Consider the following 19,957-nt stretch of genomic DNA (forward strand, 5'->3'; position numbering starts at 1 on the left):
GTTTTGTTATGCAATAGCTTCTCCAGGTCCATCTGGCTATGACCTTCAGCCCTGGCCACTGTCCATTTTGAATAATTACTAAAAAAGGCAGAGGCCAAATCGAGATGACATTCAGCCATGGCCCGGCCCATATTCTCTGAATATTAACTAACTAGATCCCACCGGCTTTGGAAATGTCCACATGGTAACAACTAGGGAAAAGGGCCAAGAGTCACTAACCAGGACCTTCAGCCGTGTCCACTGTCCGTGTTGGAATGAATAGGCTGTCTTAAAGATTGTGGCCATGATCACTGGGCCGTGCCTACAGCCAAGTCACATATTGCCCTTCTAATTAAATTATCAGATCCCACCAGTCATTGGGCGTTGGCCCAGGTTGCACCCTGGGCGACAGCCACCCTATTTTACTGTTCACTTTTAAAGTCTGTTTCGTAAATGTTTACTCACTTGGTGTTTTAGCATACATTGTTCAAAGAGTTTTTGGGCAATCTTCTCCCTTTGTTCTCACATGAATTTACATGGTAGTTCACTGCAGGAAAAAGAAACAGCTCGACAATTCAAAAGTTTCCCCCATCCCCCCTGCAACTTTCCATGTCCCCGCCCATCCTCCTTTCTAGGTCCTCCCCTTGAGGAAATCCTCTCAGTCCCTCTCCTTTTACTTCCTTTCACTCCTACGGTTGTGTGACATTTTTTTTTTTCGAGCATGTCCTACAACATTTCAGCGGAAACTCTGCAGATTGCTCCTGTATGACGAAAACAATCGAACACAAACAGGCTCCCTAACCCACACCTAACTCTCCATCTTCACCATGTGGCCCCTCTTGCCTCCTCCCCATCTCGACCCTGATATAAAAACTCCCCTTAACTCCTCCAGGTACAACAAGCTCTTTTTTTCAGCTTCCCACTGGATTACCATAGAAATCACTTACATTATAGAAAGAAATGACAGCTTTTCAGTTCTGAAAAATCTCCATACTGCAGCCTCCTTATCCGTTCATTTTATTTTTTTTAAACGACTGCATAGAGTGAGGGATTTGTTTTGAAGAATTTCATCCAAATATGTCCAGCAAGTCAAAAGTCACTAGCAACAGCATTTTTGGAAAAGTCGAGGACAATAGTTTAAAGCCCTATAATATATGCATGCATATATATAAATTCAGTGAAAGCACAGTTAAGGTGACCAGATTTAATCCAACAAAACCCTTGAAATTCAGTGGATGGTGACCATCTAAACTGCGTCTCCAATGATGTAAATTTGAAAGTTGCTGTAAATCCCTTCCATTATATTATGGGCTTTGGAATGCGGGGACGCAGAGTTAAGATGGTCCTCACTTACCACATCTGCTGAATTTCAAGGGCTTTGTTGCATTAAATCTGATCACCTCAACTCTCTCCAACTCTCACTTAACTACAGTTTTTTTTTACTTAAGATCAAGTGTTTTGTTATACTATAGTTTCTCTGGTGCCTTCTAGCCATGGCCTTCGGCCGTGGCCACTGTATATGTTTTCATCGGGTTCCACTAGCCGGCCATGGCCGATACAGGTTACAACAATATTTTCTTCCCCCAAAGATCCATTGCCCCCTGCCAGGTAGATGTGATCTCTGTAGAAGTAAAATATTTCCAATTCCCACAGTAGCGTAGAGGTGTGCCGATTCCCATGATAACAGAAAAAACGTTCAGAATTGAAGTCTTCCTGTCCGTGCAGGCATTCATCATGTGTCCGCATCATTTCTTGGTAGCCCCACACCCGTCAATTTCTTTTTCCCTCCTTGGTCCTCTGACATTACCGACCCCGTCACTCTCCGTTTCGTGTGATTCGGTTTCTTTTCCGATCGCATTTTGCAACATTTCCGCAGTAATCTTGAAATGTCTGTCCAATAAACCAAACCCGTAACTGGCTCCCCAGCCAATCCCCAAACTTCACATGTTGTCCAATTCCCCTTTCCTGCCTCTAACCTGATATAACTGCATCCTGTTTCCTGCTCCAAATAGCACTTTGAGCATTTTTTGTTTTCGGCTTCCCTCCGAACTATTGCGGGAATCGCTATCAAGTAAAAAAAATAAAAAAGGGCAGTTTTTGATTTCTGATAAGTCTCTCTGCTGCACAATAGGAGATATATAGGAGTTTATTGGGAGCAAGGGGCAAGCACTTCTCTGTTGAATATTTTAAAAACTGTGGATTTACCCCAAACAGGCAAAGGAAATAACTGACGCTTTGTGCCCAAGCTGTTTCCTATTTAGTACAAATCCGTCCAGTGGTCTTCATGCTACGCTTGTTAAATCGATGAGTTTTTTTCTCTATGGGAAAATGAATGAAACTAGGCCAAAAACAGCTATTTTGTTTCATGAAAATCTGTCAAGCGACTAATAAATTATTAGAATAGTATTCTGGGAAACATCTATGTACAGGCTTCACCTTAACAATAGCGCGGCTTATGCCACCCTATCTATGCATATATGGGATACTTTACTCACTGTAATCATATTCTGATGCTTGTATATGCTTAGATTCACATGGTATACGTAGGCCGATATCTAGTGGTAGTCACAGAGTATTACATTATTATTTTTTCGAAACTCGAAAAGGGACGACGTCGACTGTGCGTGTCAGTAATACTATACCTGGTGTGACGTCCACTGTACCAATGGTCCTTCACGCGCCGAGGTCCCTCAGATTATTTTGTTTCTGACATGAGGTAGCATGAAGTATAGCGTGAGTACAGACGCAACAAAGAAGATAGGAAGCTATAAAGCCAGAAATACATCTATGCACCATCTACTCCAAGAGGGGAGGAAGGGTGGACGCATGTGAATCTAAGCAGATACAAGCGTCAGAAATTCGATTATGGCGAGCAATGTATCCCTTCTGAGGCTTGTGGATCTGCTTAGATCACATGCTATGCATAGACTAGCGAGCAGTATCTGGAGAAGGAGGTGGGTTGTGAGAAGGTATGGCTGCAAATAGATGTTTTAGCACAGCTTGTTTCAACTATGAATCTGCTTTAGAATTTGTGTCACTGCAGTAATGCTGAGTAAAGGTATGTATGGAACTCCAAGTAGCTGCTTTGCAAATGGCGTTTAGTGGGACGCTTGCAATGAATAGTAGTTCCTGTACCTGGAAGAGTGAGGTCTTTATGTGTAAGGCAGGTTTTTCATTAGATAGAGAATCGCAGAGCTGTATGCACTTAACTATCCATTTGGAGAGGCCGTTCGTTGAAATGTGATCACCCACAGTGCCAGGAGTTATGGAGACAAACAGTTAATCTGTCTTTCTTATCGGTTTTGTTTTGTTTACATAGTACAAAACCGCCCTCCTTACATCCAGTGTATGGAGGTTCTTCACAGCTGAGTTGAATGGATTTTGAAAATAAGAGGGTAGGTTCAATGGACTGGTTAACATGGAACTTGGATATGAATTTAGGTGAAAACCTATGGTGTGTTCTTGTCCTTGTGGATAACAAAGAAAGGGTCTTGCACTGACAGTGCTTGTAGCTCACTGACCCGTCTTATTGAGGTGATGGCTACTAAGAAAGCTGAATGTATTTTAAATGTTTGAGGCTGGATTTGTGCATAGGCTGAAAGGTGAGGGACCCATGAGCATTGAGAGTACAACATTGAGATCCCAACCTGGGAGCGGGTTGGAATTTGGAGGGTAAAGTCTCTTTACTCCCTGCATGAAAGCCTTAATAACAGGAACCTTCCGCCAGGACACCGTTTTTTGTTAAGTCGTGTATGCGGACAGAACCGCTGAGGTGAACCTTGATGGAGTTAAATACTAGGATAGAGTGATTGATGGGGTACATTTTATTGGGTTTAGATCCTTTGATCAGCACAATATAACAAATCCTTTCCATTTGTTGAAATAGCAGTGCGTGGTGTTGGGTTTGTGTGCCTCTTTGAGGATATCCATACACTTTTGAGGTCCAAACTCTGACTTCAGGAGCCAGGCTGAATTTAATAGAGTTAATAGACTGAGGTTGTGGATGGAGTGTAGTTCCACTGTGCTGGGATAGCATGTTGTAGGGGCACAGGAGTTTGATCGGGTTGTACTTCGCCAGTTTGAGCAGATGTGGAAACCATGGTTGTCATGCCCACATAGGGGCTATCAGGATCAGTGTGGCTTGTTCCTGGTGCATCTTGTGCACTATTCTGCTGAGGAGTGGTGTTGGGGGAAAAGCATAAGCAAATTTCCTTGACCAGTTCATCCACAGGGCGTTCACCTTGGACTGTGTCTGGGGAAACTTGATGTCAAGTCTGGGTATTGAGTGTTTAGGTTTGTGGCGATTAGGTCTAAAGAAGGATAACCACAAAGGGAGAAGACTGACTAAAATGTCTCTGTTGAGTTGCCATTCGTGCTCTTTTGGTAGAGGATGTCTGCTTAGCATGTCTGCTAGAGCATTAAGTTCCCCTGGAACATGTTGAGAGACTAGGAACATGTTCAGCCTGAGTGCCCACTTCCAATTTTTTGGGAAAGCCTGGACAGACTTGGAGAATGTGCTCCTCCCCGATTATTTATGTAAAACATGGCAGTGGTGCTGTCTGTGAGGACTTGCAATGCTTGACCTGTTAGATGCAGCTGAAAAGCCTGTAGGACCTTGAGTAGACCTAGTAGCTCCAAATGGTTAGAGTCCTTCGAATGAGCACCCACGTGGCACCAGACTTCACTCACAAAAGACTTCTGTCTATTATCTTCTTTCTGTATATACAATGTTGCCACTCCAACCTTGGGCTCAACAGTCCGGTCCGCTATCATTTTCTTCCGACTCACCGGCTGTGTTGAACTCGTTGGCGTTTCCTTCATAGCTGGAGTCAAGGACGGTACCACGACGAGAACCGTTTCTCCCCGTCCTGGCAATCAGTGCGGGGGGGTTCCCTGTACTGCTGACATTTGATATACCACTCGTCAGCTGCGATTTTCGGTCTAACGTTTTTCTTTCACAGAGGGTTCGCAGGTCTGGGTTGAAAAGGGCAATTCCCCCCTGGTCGTCCTTTTTAGATCTTGTGGGATGTATTGACCCACTCCGCTGTGCTATGCGGCATCACCCTGCTAGTTATGGTGAAAGAAACTGCAGCAATGGCGGCAAAACCCTTGTGTGTGCCAAATACCTACAAAAAACGCGTTCTGCAACAACAAAAAGATGAATGCACAACCTGCCACCCATGGTGCATGGGTGGTGGGATAGAGCACACACTGCAGAAAATGTGCCAGTGGGCTCCATGACCAGCAAAGAGAGTGCAGAGATAGAAGCAGCGCTTTGCAATTGAAACTCAAAAATGTGCCTATAAATGACATTTACTGCACTCAAAATCTTGCTTGGCGCTAAAATTCATGTAATCTTATGAAGCAGTGCGAACATACAAAGTCCTAAATGTGAAGAGGAAAACATTTCTTCAGAAAAACTGGATTGTCTGTAAACTGACAGCCCCTGACGAAATCTGTGTGCAGTACCTTGGGCTCCCTCTGGATGACAGCTGTCAGAGGAGCCCCTGATGAAACTTAAAAGTATTAAACTAAAAGTCTGCCGGTTTAGCAAACATAAAAATGATTGTTGCTAAAAGGAATACAGATCTTAGTTGTGTTTTTGATCCCACAGATTAAAAGCTAAGAAAGTAATGTATTTATGTAATTTGATGCAATAAGTTTGGTTTTGCTGGATTTTAATTAAGAATAAATTAGCCTGGCTGAGCTGCAAGAACTGGAAAAGCAGGTTTCTCCCAGGGTGAGCTGAAAACCCTCTCAGCAGAAACTCACCGGGAGATGCTAATTGTGGGTTAGCCCAGACTCTTGTCTACAGAAAGAGAAGGAACAATAGCAGAGCTTCAGCCCAGGAAACGGAGGTGTGAAGGGGGTCGTAAACTGCTCTTGGAAGGGACAAACAAGGAGGGGGCTGTCCTGGACTGCAGAGAGACACAAATGGGCGGACCATTTGCTGCTAAGCATGAACAAAGAACAATTTCTAAAGACTCATAACTTGTGATTCAAAGTGGTGAAAAATATACCAAGGACATATCTGTTGGTCTAATTTTTGGCTGCACGTTTCAAGAGGTGGCAGAACCGTCTAACATGTTCTGGACAGGAATGGCAATATATGTGGTTTTATGTGAAATGTATTAATATTAGAATTGTGAAATTTTACACACACATCCCCATGTTGAACATGCACATTTGTGGTAATTTGCAGAAAATTGGGAAAATGTGTTCATGGGGAAAAGGACAAAATTCTCTAGAAAGGTGAAACAAGATCCCACAGCTGCAGGATTTTGATGAACAGCTACTACATAAAATATGCCATCTTTGTGTGTGATTTGTGTAAAGGTGACCAATGTAGAAATATGTATTTGGGATGAAATCCGATTTTGAGACCAGTAGCTAAAGGGAGGTTTCTAAGAACTGTAAAGCCAACCATAAAATGTGACATCATCCAGCCTTGATCCAATTACTCAGTTGCAAGGCAGAGATGAGGTTTAGATCCAATCCCAGCTCACAGGGGCAAGCTTAGTTAAGCCGGCCCATACACTCATTTCGTGATGTCATTTAGAAGGATAGAGACAGCTGACAACACAAAGGAACTCACTGATCCACTCACTTTCCTAATTCTGGCGAAGCACTCTGATCCAGCATTCTACATCCAGCTTTAAGATCCTTCCAGATCAGATGCCAAAACTCTTGCAAAGCAGTAGAGAACTATTGATTTCAGCAAGGCCTAAATCCTCAAACTTATTTTTGCAACCCAGTGAAGCGCTGTGAGAAGGCCTTTTAAACTAGTATCCTGAAATTCTCTGGCTGGCTACCACAAGGCTTGCCTGAGGAACTCGCTAAACAGCTGATTGAAATATCCACAAACAAGGAGGGCAGATTCCGTGCAAATCCGGTGACCGGCATAGCTGATCCAATCCCCTGCCTGATGTGCTTTTCTTCCTAGACCAGATCCAATCCATGACCAGAACTGATGGTCCAATTTAATAACTTATTTTGTGAGTATTAATAGGAAGAAAAGTGGCCCTAATATATCTGCATTGTTTGATCCCTATCTCAAACCCATCCCATCTTTAATTCAGAATCATAGTATTGCTAGAACTATCCTTGTGCTGACCCTTCTCTCATATGTGTTCCTAAACCCTAACTTCTTATTGATTGATTAAGAAAAGTAATTCCCAAACCAAACGGAAACTAGAGTATCACACACAAACTGTTATGAGCGGCCGTCAATGACCTTCCTGTGTGGCATTCTCCTTTTTGTAGTCTGTAATATAGCATTAGAAAACCTATCTGTCATTTCTAAACCCAAATTTCTGTTTTCCATTCTCGCGCCTATTTTACAAAAACAACCTTTACTAAAACCTCTATAACTCCATCAGTTTGTATGATAGATGCGAAATTTCAACTCCTACTTCTGATATCCTTAGCTATCCATAGAACCCAAAACAGTGCAATTCACCCGTTATAGCGAATATCGCGCAAGGAAACGTTTGCAGCGAATTGAAATTCTGAAAGGTTTTTACAAGTGTGTATTAGCTTTAGATTATTTCCGATTTGGGACTTTGAGATTTCAAATGTTTTCTTTTGACTAATTCATTGTTTGTGATTGTGTACAACTGTTCAAAGCAGCTCCCATAGGAATTTATAATAATTTAAGTATTTCTGACCACCTTTGGTGTTTTTGCTCAGTCAATTCCAAAGACAATTTCAAAGCCATCCTGACAGCTGAAAAGTCAATTCCGTTTTCCCTTGTGTTTGAAGGGGGAAGCTGGGAGTGATATTCTGTTTGCTTGGTGCTATTCCTAAATACCTGCTCTCTCCTCACATCTATTTAATAGACTATTGGTGGGTTGAGGGGTGACGCAGAGGGGAACTCCTAACCATAGTGCCATCTATACCAAACCAACACAAAAGTATTATTTTCTGTGATGCATTTGTTTTATGCTCATTCCTTGATTCCTAGTGTATTAAAGATACTATTTAGTGTTCTATCACCACATTGGTGATTGTGGTTTACCTATTAAAATATATTGTGATTTGAATTCTAAAAAAATAAATAAATATATACCTTTGCAAACTAGCCTGATTCCTGGTTCAGTGTGACCGGGGGTTGGGGGGTTCCAGGAAAAAGGAGAATATTTCATCCCGTAGTTCCTGATGAAAAATTACATTAAGAGCCTCAGCCTTGAAACGTCATGTCATCTTCCTATGATTCAAATTTGTTATCACGCATCCCAGAGTTTTCAGGGAGTGATCTAACAAGGTGTGTGGGAGGGTCTCCCAGTCCCCCAATCGTAATACAGTTGTCCAATAGGAAATCTATGTGAGAGGCTGTATTGTGAACCCAGAAATAAAGGTGTATCCCCTCTGATCACCATGCTTCACCCTCCATATATCCACTAAATTACAGATGGAACATTTGTCCCCAATCTTTTTGCTTGCCCTTGATCGTCTCATCAGACTCTCATTGGACCTATCCTTCATGGGTGTAAGACGGTATTAAATCACCACCCCAGAGCACTACTGAGTCCCCCCCCCCCATCAAGGTTAAATTACAAAGCACCCAATCAAAAAATGTGGGATCATCTGAATTTGGAGCGCAAGTATTAACCAGTGTGACAGGAACACCTACGATATAACCTTTAGCCATTAGAGCCCTACCCTCCTGATCCTTCAACACCTCTTGCATGCGAAACCGGAGAGAGCCATGAATGAGTATTGCGACTCCCCTAGCATACGTGGACTAGGATGAATAATATCCGACACCCCCACTGTGAAGCCCATTTACCCTCAGATGATTGTATGAGGTGTGTCTCTTGCAGGAATGCAACATTAATGTGAAGCCTTTTCATATATAAAAGAAGGTGCCTAGTCTTCCCCAGATGATTGCCTCCCCTAATATTCCAGTTGGAAACCTTAATTATCATTGGGAACATTCAGAGTTTCTCCCTCTCCAGGGGCCATTACCTCGTACATTGTTGACCATACCCAGTTGGTAATTAGATCCCTGAGGGGTGCGTGGAATATTGCTCCTACCAGGTCAGTTCACCATTTCCACATATATACAAGCCTCATTATGGTACACTCAAAAGAACTCCCAACAACAAAGCTGCTTTCCACCACGTCACCTCTCATCCCCACCAAAACAGACAAACCCAAATTTTCTGACATACAACCTCTCCACCCCCGCAACACAACTATAGGCGATTAACGCAGGGGGTGCCTGCGCGCCTCCAATACGGACATGAATATTATTCCAGTACAGGTAAATTACGTCTGCATCACCCCCAAAGGATGTCTCCTACTAGGTTGTAAACCTTGATCTGCTTGGACCTGCCCCAGCATTCCGTGCAATCTCTTAAGGTAGAAACATCTCAAAGAGCACAACCAGTCAAGATCCGCCATTTACATTATCACAGTTCTCTGCATCTCCCACTCCAGAGCTCGGTCCCCTTCTGGGCAGCGTCTTCTTATGCTTCTCCACAAATGTGTTAGCTGCTTCTGGTGAACTAAAGAAGTGGACCTTACAATCATCTTGTACCCATAGCTTAGCAGGGATTAGCATAACTTATCTAATATCGTCTCGTAGGAGACGTCTCACCCCAGCAAAAGTCCTCCTGGATGCCTGGACCGCTGAAGGAAAACCAGAAAAATGTGGAGCTGCTTCTATGTCTTGATAGTCGAGGAGACGTTGTGATGAATCCAGTCGAGCCATCACAGACTCCCCGGCGGTGATCTCCTCCCTTGTGGCCAAGGGATGGCAGCCGCTACCTGATACTGACCCTAGAGGCGGTTATATGAGATAGGATCACATGGGAGGAGACAACTACTGGGGAGATGTCATGATTTCATTGGAGGAGTCACAATATTCTCCCTTCCCCATGAGGAAGATCTTCTGTTACCAGAGTTCTTAATGGCCTATTGTCAAGGCAGTTTGTGCAAAGTGACAAGAGCTCAAAATACAACATGCAGACTAGTTGTTTTCCCAAACATGTAATGAGCGGGACATTGAAAATTTGCAATTGCATTATGGAGGAGATAGTTGCAGCGAGCAGTGCAGAAGGAGACATCCACACTGAGGTTCCAAAGAGTGAGGCACACAGAGAGAGCTAGTGAGGCATAGAGAAGGCCAACGGGATAGGCAGAGAGAGGCTGCGTGCGAGCAAGAAGGGCCATGGAGACACCAGGAGCAGTGCAGGAGCTCCTGGAGGTTCGGTCACTTGGCAAGGCAGCAGACTTTATCCCGGGCGGAGAAGGCAAGCTGGCATAGGACCACAGAGCCACGTCGGGTACTGGCGCAGCATCCGCACACTCCAACCAGGAAGGCAGAAGAAGCCACCATAACGCAGAAGCATGCGCAATGTCAGAAACGCTGGAAAAGACCGGTGAGCCTGCCCTAAGCAGCTGGAAACCTGGGGCGTTCGGACAACCGCTACAAAGAGTGATTGAATGGTACAAGAGTCCTAATGCAGAAAAAAAACAAAGGCAAAGTTTGTTTGAATGCAGTCAAGGCAAAGTACAAATTCAACACCCCATAAGAAGAATGTTTGATGCAGAAAATATACAAAGGCAAAGTGTGTTCGAATGCAACCAATGCAAAGTCTAAAGCCACAATTCCATAAGAAGAATGTTTGAAGGCAGACAAGACAAAGTATAAAGGCAAACCCCAATAGAGATGCATGAGATGCCAATGTGGGGAAGAAGATTGAGCAAGTACATTTGAGCAAAATATTACCACAGATAGATATACCAAGCACCACATGGCATATGCTATTGTGGCATATCAAGGAACTGTGAAACGCATAAGAAGTCCTAGCAGGCAAGTATACAAGGCATTTGAAATGGTACAAAGATTCCTGTAAGGAGAGTACAGCGGGTGATCTCAGAATCCTAAAGAGAAGTCCTGGCAGGTCAGTACACCGTGCAGGCAAGTACACCAGGCAGTTGAAAATTGTATAAAGATTCATGGCAGGGGAGTATACCAGGTAATCTGCCAAGATACAAGAACTTTCACCGAAAGACATTTTGTTGCACCTTGTATTTTTGTAAGTGTGAAGGTAGGGATAGGTTGTTTTGGACACAAGGAAGGCTTTTCACTTTCTGACATCCTGACACAGACAGATCCTTAGTTTTAGTTTCTAGGTAGGAAATGTCCTCTTTAGAATACGGCTAGAGAGGTGTTTTTTTCCAACCACATTTTATTTAATAAAAATGTCTTTACTTAAGAATACAACAACCTTGCGTCTGTCTCTCATATCTGACACCTCACAATGTGCAATAATAGGACGCTGCGGAGCCCCCAGTACTTGCCTGAGCACAGGAATCCTATGAGCCCCTTCCACAACGAACAGCAAAGAAAACTCCTTTGGATGAAAAAATGTCTTACAGATGGTCTGTGCAAATTCTTCCATTCGCCCAGTCGCTTGCGCTTCTCTTATCCCGACCAGGCAAATATTATTACGCCATAAACTCACTTCCATATCTTCATTCTTGATGGATATGATCTTCGGGGACACCTCCAATGTCTTAATCTTAGAAGAGTATGATGCTGCCGCGTCTTCAGGCTGTGAGATCCTATTTTCCACTTCATCAAGTCTGTCGCCATGTTTATCCAGACGGAATTGGATCAAATCTGTCTTACTAGTTAGAGCGTCCAACTTCGTGTCAATTTCTACCTATAGCAGCCTTAAGGTATAGTAGAAGTTAGTGCATAGATTGTGCCACTTTATCATCAGCAGTCCCTGATGAGGGGTGGACCGTAACAGGAGTTTTAGGGTTCTTCATAACTTTTCCTCCTTCAATAGAGAGTATGCGTTGGGTCTTATCACTCTTGCCCATAATGAGATTGGTGCTGGTATAGCCCACTAATACACAATGCAGCCACAGAAATAATATGATCCCTTGCTGCTGGTGCTAGTAGAGGATACTCGGATTGCGAGCCACCCACCTTAAAGCTGACTTAAAAAGTACTCCTCAGTGGGCTCTCAAAACACGTGTTGTGTGCTCCCCTTTTAAGAAATGAGTCCCTGATAAGGGCTTGTGCTGGAGTCACGTATCTGTGCACCAGGTGATGAATGTAATTACTGCTGGGCGGAGAGAGAGATACCTTCTGTGTGCTCCGGTTCAGGGCAGAGAAGCAAAAGTTGTGTGGCAACCGAGTTCACCTTACAGGAGCGGGCCCCACACCAGCGGCAGTGTGCAACCGCAAGTGCCATTCTGGTTGGCGCCCTCCATTTGTGCCCGGGCCAAGCTGCGGTTACGGTAAGAAAAGGAAAAAGGAAAAGTTTGCCCTGTGGAGCACTGGGTGAAAAGGGGTGTTCTCTGCCACATCAATGTGGTAAAAGAAAAGGAGAACTGAACCAGCATCTCCAGAGCAAGGAGACCCAGTAGCACATGCCCAAGGCAGATGCGCATGAGGGTAGCGGCTCTGTATGAGTGCTCCTGCTCCCTCCGCTGCCGGCAGTATCATGCAAAAAACCCCTGCCTGGGGAGGGGGGCAGTGTAAAAAAGTGCCCCAGACACCCTGCCACCAGTGGTGTGTCGCTATCCTGCCCCACTATCAATGGACTAAATGAAATTATATTTTATTTATATCGCGCTCGTACACAAGTGTTTCAGAGCGCGACCAGGCAGAAAAGGAGGGGAACAAAGAAAAAACAGAAAACAGCGATCTTACTAGGCCCAGTGACATTTAAGAAAGTGCAAGGGAAAGGAAAATGGGGAGAAGTGGATGGGGTGGGGGGGAGTGGAAAGTGCGAAGCAGAGGAGAGGAAACATAAATAAATATTAAATAGAATAAATAATAAATAAGGGCTTTAAACCATGGTAGTGCAGCCAGCAAGTGGCAGGTGAAAGTTAGTCAGAAAGGTATATCTTATAAGTGCAGAGGAAAAGTGGGAGGGGGACTGTATGGGTACAGATACAGAACTCTAGTGCAGATGGTGCCCTGGAGGCAGTGCAGAGGGTGGCAGGGTGAGCAGATACCTGGGCCCGAAAGAACAGGGGGTGGACAGGTGCACAATGCCATGAGAAGAAACAGATCAACAGGGGAGAAGGGGGGCAAAGGCAGAGGCAAAGAGGAAGGTCTTGAGAAGTTTCCAGAACCAAAGATGTTTTTCCTCAAGTTTCAAGGTGGCCGGGAGGCTGTTCCAAAGGGAGGCACCAGCCGAATCTACCCCCAGCTCGTGTTTTTGCAAAACGACTAACCCTGAGGGAGTTTGAAGTAATGGAGCGAAGGGCTCGAGAGGGGAGGTATTTATGGAGGGATAGTTGAAGGTATTTTGGACCCAGGCCCCAGAAAGCCTTGTGGACAATGCAGAGGGCTTAATCCTTGCATCCACTGGGAGCCAATGAAGGGATTTTAAGGCTGGAGAGATACGATCCCAGTGCTTGAGGCCAAGGACAAGTCTCAGAGTCCTGTTCTGGATTAGTTGTAGAGGGCGGAGAGTGGAGGCAGGTAAATTTAGGAAGAGGATGTTACAGTAATCCAGTCTGGAAAGAACCAGAGCTTGGGAGACAGTGAGCTTTTGAGGGAAGGAGAGGAAAGGTAGAGTACCTCTAAGGAGGTGGAGTAAAAAGTTAGATTTTTTGGAGACATCAGAGATGTGTGCGGAGAAGGAATGTGCAGAGTTAAAGATAACCCAAGGTTCTTAGCCGCGCAAGTGGGGGTGGGAGGAGGGCCAAGGGAGGCCGGCCAGAGAGTGAGAGGAAAGGATGGAGATGGTGTACCAATAAGGAGGATCTCAGTCTTGTTGGCATTTAGACATAGATCATTGGCGGCACACCAATTTTGAATGGCGATCAGACAATCGGAGATGAGGGAAGGAGAGGAGGAGGCTGAAGGAAGCCTGAAAATGAGTTGGGTGTCGTCAGCATAGCACTGGAAAGTTGAGCAGAACATTGAGATGCAGTAAGCGAGAGTTGCCAGGTATTGGTTGAAAAGCCAGGGCGAGAGGATAGACCTCTGGGGAACACCACATGTGGAGACGGAGATGGAAGATAGGAAGGACCCAAGTTGCACCTCGGAGGGTCTATCAGAGAGAAAAGAGGTCAACCAGGCCAGAGCCTGATCAGTGATGCCGAGGTTGTCACGAAGACGATTGAGTAGGGTGGTATGGTTTTTTTAAAAAAAAGATTTTATTGAATTTTACAAACAACCAAACAATACAAACCAAACAAACAATGCATGTTCCAACAGTTTCATTACACTTTCTTAACTTTTAACCACTACTTGCCCTAACCCACTCCCCTTTACGAGTCTATTGCATTAAACCTTCAGTTTCCGCAACCGGTGGTTCGGTCCCCTCCTCTAGAGGCTCCGCCGGGTCAGCTAATGACCCAAACAGTTCGGCTATCAATGATTTCCAAGCCATCAGGGACTCATTCTCCTCCACCCCCACTGTGCTACTCGCTTCTTGCCATGCCATGGTTTCGGCTTCCGCCCATTTTTGCAAATCTTTCCACCACACCTCTATCTTTGGCACATGCCATGACTTCCATCCCATGGCAATCCTTCTTTTTGCAAGCACATAAGCCAGATCCCTCAGCTTACTTACATGCCTGAGCTTCTGTGGTCTGGGGAACCCCCCCAGCAGACAGGCCCACACTGTATCCGCTACTATCTTGACCCCTTTTTCTTCCAGTTTCTCTTTCACTCCCCTCCAGAATCGCTCTATGATCAGGCATGACCAGAACATATGCACCATGCCCGCGTTCTCCTCATCACACTTGGGGCATGAATCTGTTTCAGCCTCGCGCTTCTAAACAACGATACCCCTGCGCCCGTTCCCACATCCTGTCTCCCATTGGGGCCCCGACCTCCATTTCCCAGTCGAGTCTCAACTGCGTGACCTCCTTCCCCACTTTAGACATCAGCATTTCATACAGTCTGGAAATCTCGTGACCCCCCTCAGCTATGTCACATATCACGTCTATGGTGGCGTCTAATTCTTCCTCCAGCACAGTTTCAGGCCATGTTCTCTTAATCCTCTGTACCACTCTATGATACGTAATGTACTGGCCCTCGTGCAACCCAGTTTCTTCCCGCAGCCCCTCAAAAGTAATACTAGAGCCCTCCTGCCAAATATCACCCATTGTTGCCACCCCAGCCGGTTCCCAGTGGTTCCTGAGTATCATTCGTAGCTGAGCGTCTGCCCCCATCAATAAAACCAATGGTATCTGCGGTGAGCATGGGGACGGGTCCTCCATCATTTGACATGCCCTGCGCCACACCTTCCACCCCAGTAGCATCATTTTAGGGCGCCCCACCATTTCCGCCCTGGGTAGCCACATCATCTCTTTGAAATAAAAAGGTGCACAATCACGCCCAAACAACCTAAGTTCAGAGGTCTCTTCGTCAGAGAGCCATTTGGCAACATACTGCAACTGGCTTGCCACATAGTACGCCTCATAGTTGGGCAGCTTTATCCCTCCTTTGTCATTGAAGTTCTGATGCTTCCATAACGGTTTCGCGTGCCATGCCACAAAATGTCCCTACACATGCTATTCAATTTGGTGAAGAACTTCTTAGGAATCAGGTACGGTATGTTCTCGAAGTAGTGTAGGAGCCTTGGCAGGACCACCATCTTTAGCATTGCTCCCCGCCCCATCTTCGCCAAGGGCAGCTTTGCCCAAAAATGCATGCACTTCTCGATTTTTTTGATGGCTACTTCTGTATTGCACCTATGCTCTTCCTCCACGGTGTGTTATATGTCTATCCCCAGGTACCGAAATGTGCTAACCGCCCACGGCACCTTCAATACAGGTAACCGCTCCGCTGGAATCCCCATGTACCCCCCTAATGGGAACAAGCTAGACTTCTGGGGGTTCACTGCTATGCCGGACAGCACAGCGTATCTCCCGAGCACTTCTAGAATGTACTGGAGGTTTTCTTCTGGGAATCGCACGTACAGCAGCATGTCATCTGCATATAGGGAGATCAGATGCTGCTCCACTTTCACCTTGATGCCTATGGTGTCATATTGCTGCCTCGGATATATTGCTAGAGGTTCCAGGGCCAGTATGTAGAGCATTGGAGACCACGGGCATCCCTGTCTAGTACCCCTGCTGAGCTGCCACCTTTCCGATATCACATATCCTGTCTTAACTCTAGCCAGCGGTTCGCTATATAAAATGTTCGCCCACCTTACATATCCAGGCCCTAACCCGTAGTGCTTCAGGACCCCCAGTAGCCATGGCCATTTAACAGAGTCGAAGGCCTTGATCACATCCAAGGACACAATTGCCATTTCCTCATCACTTTCTCTGCCAAACTCAATGATTCTCTGGAGTCGCCTATGATTATTGGTAATGTTTCTATGGGGTACGTAGCCCGGTTGATCCGGATGTATTAATTTGCTAATAACCTTCTTCAGTCTATTTGCTAAAACAGCAGTTAATATCTTGCCGTCTTGATTCCGCATTGACAAGGGTCTATAGGAACCACAGTTGTGCCCAGGTTTATTAGGTTTGGGGAGAGGTATTATGACAGCCTCTCTCAGTGACTCCGGTAAGCGTCCCGTCTCGAACGCTTCGTTTATCATCTCTAGCAGTGGGGGGAGGACCTCTTCTATGCACACTTTGTAAAATTCACTTGGGAGCCCATTTGTCCCTGGGGTTTTACTAGTAGGCAGCTGCCTCACCACCTCCCCCAATTCTTCCAAGGTGATCGGTGTGTCTAGTTCCTCTCTCTCCTCCTCGCTTATCTTGGGCAAGCCCATATCCTCAAGCGTTTCTTCCAACGTAGCACGGCTACTTTCCCCATCATCTCTGTATAATACTTTATAATATTCCACAAACGCTTGATTAACTCCCTCCTGGGTGTCCTCTACGCTACTGTCTTCTCTCTCTATAGTTCCAATTGTGACTCTGGGGGTCTCACTCTTATATAACCACGCCAAAAGTCTCCCCCGTTTATCACCTCCCGCATGCTGTCTCTCTATGTATTTTTTATAATTAAGGTTACACAATCTCTGCCAATATTCCTCACATTTTTGCTGTAGCCAAAGTATCATTTCTAGCTTCTCCGCTGTATCGTCTCTGCCCTTTAAGGCCTCTTCTAATTTTTCTTCCGTCTCCTGCAGTTCAGCCAAAACCCCACCTTGTAGGTCCTCTGATTTTGCTATGGCCACTCCCCTCATGACAACTTTGAAGGCCTCCCATAGTGTTCCCGCAGAGTCCACGCTCCCAGAATTTGTTTCAAAATAATTTACGCTCTCCTCCCTCAAGTCCTCTCTAAAAAAGGGGTCCCACAACGCCTCCGCTCGTAGGTGCCATGTCGGGATCCTCTCTCTCGGGGGGCAGTATTGCCATGCTAGAATCAGGGGCGAGTGGTCCAAGAGGACCCTGGCCTTATACTCTATATGTGCAATCTCCGCTATCATTTCAGGCGATGCGAAGACATAATTCAGCCTCGTTGATAACTGCTGTGGGGCAGAATAATGTGAATATTGCCTTTCCTGGGGGTGCCACACTCTCCATGCATCTTCCAACCCAAAGTCATCCAGCAATGTCTGTAACGCCCTAGCTGCAGGGGCCGGTCTATCCATCTTCCCATCCGATCTGTCCACCCTCGGGTTCAATACGCAGTTGAAGTCCCCTCCCCAGATTACTGTGCTTCCTACGCGTACGCTCAGGTTCTTACTCAATGTCCTAATGTAAGCCGATGTGTTCTGGTTCGGGGCATACGTGTTAACAATGCTTATCTCCCTGTTCTACACCAGTCCCCTCAGCATAACCGTCCTCCCGTCTGTCTCAACCACCACCTGCAATCGCTGAAAAGGGACATGTGGTGCCACCCATATAAGCACTCCTCTTGCATAGGCAGAGTACGATGAGCCCACCAGCACCCCTTTCCACTTCCCTGCGATCGTGTCCATCCTCTCTCGTGTAAGGTGGGTTTCCTGCAGCAATGCAATATCTATTTTCTGCCTGCGCAGGTACAACATAACTTTGTTCCTTTTTAAGTAGCTATTGAGCCCCCGCACGCTCCATGTAAGTAACTTAAGGTCCCCCATGGCCTGTTACAGTTCCGTTCCCTCTCCCACAGGTGCAGTTTGACTTTGAATTCCAATCCAATCTGTATAGGCTCGCATCCCATTCTAAATTCCCTTTAACAAAAAACACACCAAACTTCCCGTTCCCCCTCCCTCCCGCCTCCCGTCCCTTCCCCAACATCACACCCCGCAACTGTTGCCCAGCTCCATCCCTGGATCTCAGGCTCTCCCGCATCTAGCTCTTTCTGGCTCTCGCCTGTACTTGAAGCTCGGCAGGGTGAGGGCGCCCTAGTGGCCAACCTACTACTACTACAACTATAATTCGGGGGGTAGGGTGCTTTCGCCCTGCCGCTCCTATGGCGCATCGGATTGACTACACATTGCTATACAATTTGAATATATGTACACGCCACTATATTCCAGTCAGCGGTATTTTATCAAAATATCAGGCTCCTACAGCCGCGCCCATTGTTCTTAGTCTTCGTCTAGGCACCCCTGGGATGCTCACTCGACGCCTTAACAGTATGCATACCGTATCCCAGTCACTTATCACGTCCCTCTTGGGTCTCTTCCGTGTCTTGTTCCGGGCAGCCCTGCAGATCCAGCCACGTCGTTGCTTCTTCCGTAGTGTCAAAAAAATACATTTTGCTCTTGTGCATCACCTTCAATTTCGCAGGGTACAGAAGCATATATTTTATCCCAGCCGCACGCAGCCTCCTTTTGATGGTCACATAGCTGTACCGTTGCCTCTGGACCAACATAGTATAGTCCGGATACGCCGTGATGGTGCTCCAGGCCCTTTCGATTGTTCCACCTTTTCGGAAGTACTCCAGTATTTTCTTGCGGTCTTTGTAGTTCAATATTTTGGCGATTATCGCCCGTGGAGGGGCCCCTGGTCTCGGCTTCCACATAAGGGCTCTATGTGCACGCTCCACTGCGAATCCCTGTGAGATTTTGCCAGCCCCAATTCCTTGCAGGAGTAGGTTCTCGACGTAGTCTGTCGGGTCCTGGCCCTCCTCACCATCCGGCAAGCCCACCACGCGAATATTGTTTCTCCTCGCTCTCCCTTCTGCTTCTTCCGCTCGAGACTCCAGGTTAGCCTCCTGTTGTTTAAGGACATGGATCTCCTTTGCATTGTTAGTGCTGGTGTCCGTGTTAGTTTTCACCGCACCTTCCAGGCTGCTTGTTCGTTCCGCCAGCCCCCTGACATCTTGCCTCAGCAGGGAGACTTCAATGCCCACTGCTTCTTTTTTAGCCTCCAGGGAAGTGCGCAGGTCCAACATCGCAACCCCCCCCCAAGAGTCTTTCAGCTCCGTGATGGCCTCTAAAATCTGATGATTATCAGCCGCTGTGGTGCCCTCTGCTGGCACCATCGGGCCTTTGGGTGCGATGGCCGCAGGAGAATGTTGTGTTTTGGCAAAAATATCCATTGTGGATTGTTTATTCTTATTCTTGCCCACGGCCCCTCACGCCGACATTTTGCGGCCTTCGTTGGGCCTCTCTATCGCGATTCAGCATTCCGCGTGCCTCCCCAACCGTCTTTTCCACCCTTATCGGCTGTTGTAGTGATCTTCAAGCAGTCGCACCATCCGCCGCCTCTCGCCGCAGCTTGCTGCTCATCAGTGCCGAGCGAGCGCTTCCCGTGCCTATCGTGGTGCGGTCTATCTGTTCGCACCCCCACTCCCCCCAGGCTCCTGCCTTCCGGGTCAGCACACAAGCCATTGCGACACAAGGCTCACCGCCACAGGGGTTTCGCTCCGTCTCCACTTTGCCATCATCATTCTTTCCCCGTGGCTGCCGTCTCTATTCTGCCGCTTCGGGTGATCCAGTTTCGTTTCCTTTGTTGTCGGCCATCTTGTGCGACAATGGACCGAGCAGCCGCCGTCGTTCGCCGAGCAATTCCTCCAGAATCCCACATACGATTCTCTCGGTCTTTGTACAGTGAGCAGAACACACGTTCCCATGCATGTGTGGTCAATCCTGGA

At 46.3% G+C, this 19,957-nt stretch overlaps 1 protein-coding gene across 2 annotated transcripts in view; it reads right to left on the reverse strand.

Moving 5' to 3' along the window:
• Window positions 1-19,957, reverse strand: part of ATG16L2 (autophagy related 16 like 2) — a 920,492-nt gene that overhangs the window by 235,809 nt on the left and 664,726 nt on the right. The gene's annotated exons all lie outside the window — the stretch shown is intronic.

This window comes from Ambystoma mexicanum, chromosome 7q, assembly GCF_040938575.1.
Source record: "Ambystoma mexicanum isolate Mex_15411 chromosome 7q, UKY_AmexF1_1, whole genome shotgun sequence".
In the NCBI taxonomy this organism is placed as follows: Eukaryota; Metazoa; Chordata; class Amphibia; order Caudata; family Ambystomatidae; genus Ambystoma; species Ambystoma mexicanum.